This window comes from Pteropus medius, unplaced genomic scaffold, assembly GCF_902729225.1.
Source record: "Pteropus medius unplaced genomic scaffold, Ma_sr-lr_union100, whole genome shotgun sequence".
NCBI classification, from domain to species: Eukaryota; Metazoa; Chordata; class Mammalia; order Chiroptera; family Pteropodidae; genus Pteropus; species Pteropus medius.
The window spans coordinates 2,830,591-2,833,200 of record NW_024345872.1 but is presented as its reverse complement, the minus strand read 5'-3'; the positions used below and the strand labels follow the sequence as shown (position 1 = coordinate 2,833,200).

The following is a 2,610-nucleotide window of genomic DNA, read 5'->3' as shown; positions in this document are numbered from 1 at the left end:
GTCTTTTCTGCTTCCATACAAATATGATGATTTTTTGTTCTATTTAAAAAATGCCGATGAGATTTTGATGGGGATTGAATTAAATCTGTATATTACTTTAGGTGATATGGTCATTTTAACTATGTTGATTCTTCCAATCCAAGAACACAGAATATCTTTCTATTTCTTTATATCTTCTTCAAATTCTTTTAATAGGGTCCTATAGTTTTCATTATATGGGTACTTCACATATTTTGTTAGAATTATTCCTAAGTATTTTATTCTTTTTCTTTCAATTGCCAAAGGAATTCTTTTTTCCATTTCTTTTTCTGATTCTTCATTATTAGAGTATTAGAGTATAGGAATTCTATGGATTTTTGAACATTGATCTTATATCCAGAAACTTTATTGTATTTGCTTATTTTTTCTAGCAGTGTTCTTGTGGAGTCTTTAAGGTTTTCTATATAGAGAATCATGTCTTCTGCAAATAGTGACAGTTTGACTTCTTCACTTCCTATTCAGACACCTTTTATCTCTCTCTCTCTCTCTCTCTCTCTCTCTCTCTCTCTCTCTCTTTCTCTCTCTCTCTCTTTTTAAGCAAGGTAACCCTTGGTTGATTTCACAGATTGCAAGGAACTTGTCAGCTTACAATCCCTTATTTTTTATTTTTCACCCCTACAGCACTTGGTCTTCCTAGGTGGTCTCCCATCCAAGTACTATCCAGGCCTGACCTTGCTTAGCTTCCAAGATCAGATGTCATCGGGCTTTTTCAGGGTGGCATGATCGTAGACTTATATCTTTCTCTTGCCTGATTGCACTCACTAGGATCTCCAATGTTATACTGAGTAACAATGGCGATAGTGGACAGCCTTGTCTTGTTCCTAATCTTAGAGGGAAGGTTTTTAGTTCCTCACCATTAAGTATAATGTTGCTGAGGGCTTGTCTTATATGGCCTTTATTATATTAAGGAATTTTCCTTCTATACGGACTTTGTTAAGTGTTTTGATCATAAATGGGTGCTGTATCTTGTCACAGGCTTTTTCTGCATCTATTGATGTGATCATATGATTCTTATTATTTAATTTGTTTATGTGGTGTATCACATTAATTGATTTGCATATGTTGAATCATCCCTGTGTCTCTGGGATGAAGCCCACTTGATCGTGGTGTATAATCTTTTTAATATGTTGCTGTATTCGGTTTGCTAGTATCTTATTTAGGATTTTTGTATTTCGGCTCATGAGAGATATTGGTCTGTAGGTTTCTTTTTTCTGTGTTATATTTAACAGGTTTTGGTATTAGGGTGATATTGGCCTCATAAAATGAGTTGGAAAGTATTGCCTCCTCTTCAAAGTTTTGGAAAAGTTTGAGGATAATAGAGATTAAATATGTTTTGAATATTTGGTAGAATTCACTGGCGAAGCCATCTGGTCCTGGAATTTTACATTTTGGTAGGTTTTTGATGGTTGTGTCAATTTCCATACTGCTGCTCAGTCTATTTAGATTTTCCAATTTTACTTAATTCCATCTAGGAAGGTTGTATTTTTCTAAGTACTGGTCCATTTCTTCAAGGTTATTATTTTTGGTGTTATATACTTCACTATAGTATTCTTGTATGATTCTTTGTATTTCTGCAGTGTCTGTCATCATTTCCCCTCTTTCATCCCTGATTTTGTTTATTTGTGTCCTTTCTCTTTTTTCTTTAGTAAGTCTAGCCACGGATTTGTCAATTTTATTAACCTTCTCAAAAAACGAGCTCTTTATTGCATTTATTTTTTCTGTTTTTTGTTTGTTTTCAATTTCATTTATTTATGCTCTAATTCTGATTATTTCTTTCCTTCTGTTGACGTTAGGCGTCATTTTTTCCTTCTTTTCCATTTCTTTTAAGATGAAGTGTTATGTTGTTTATTTGGGCTTGTTCTTGATTTTGGAGGTAGGCCTGTAATGATATGAACTTTTCTATTATGACCACTTTTGCCATGTCACAAAAGTTTTGATATATTGTATTATCATTATCATTCATTTCTATGTATCTCTTGATCTCTCTTTTTATTTCTTTTATGACCCAGTTATTCTTCAGTAGCATGCTGTTTAGTCTCCATGTATTTGTGGTTCTTTCTGCTTTATTTTTACAGTTGATCTCTAGTTTCAAAGCATTATGATCAGAGAATATGGTTTGTATGACTTCAGGACTGTAATACCTGTTGAGGCTATCTCTGTATCCCAGTATATGGTCAATTTTTGAAAATGTTCCATGTACACTAGGGAAGAATATATAAGCAGCTGTTTTGGGATGAAAGGCTTTGTAAAAGTCAATTATGTCCAATTGGTCTAATGTATCATTTAAGGATGTTATTTTCTTATTGACTTTTGGTTTGGATGATCTGTCTTTATCTGACAGTAGGGTATTTAGGTCTCCTACTATGATGGCATTTTGGTCCATTTCTCTCTTTAGTTTTATTGGTAATTGCTTTACATATTTCAGGGCTCCCTGATTGGGAGCATAGATATTAATAAGTGTTGAGTCTTCTTGGTACATGATTCCCTTTATCATTATGAAGTGTCCCTCAGTATCTTTATCTTTTTTATTTTGAAGTCTGTTTCATCTGATATTAATATCACTACTCCCAA

At 33.3% G+C, this 2,610-nt stretch overlaps 1 pseudogene; it reads right to left on the bottom strand.

Annotated features, from left to right (window-relative positions):
• Positions 1-651: 651 nt before the first annotated feature.
• On the bottom strand, positions 652-770 carry LOC120612344 (uncharacterized; annotated as a pseudogene).
• Positions 771-2,610: the final 1,840 nt, after the last annotated feature.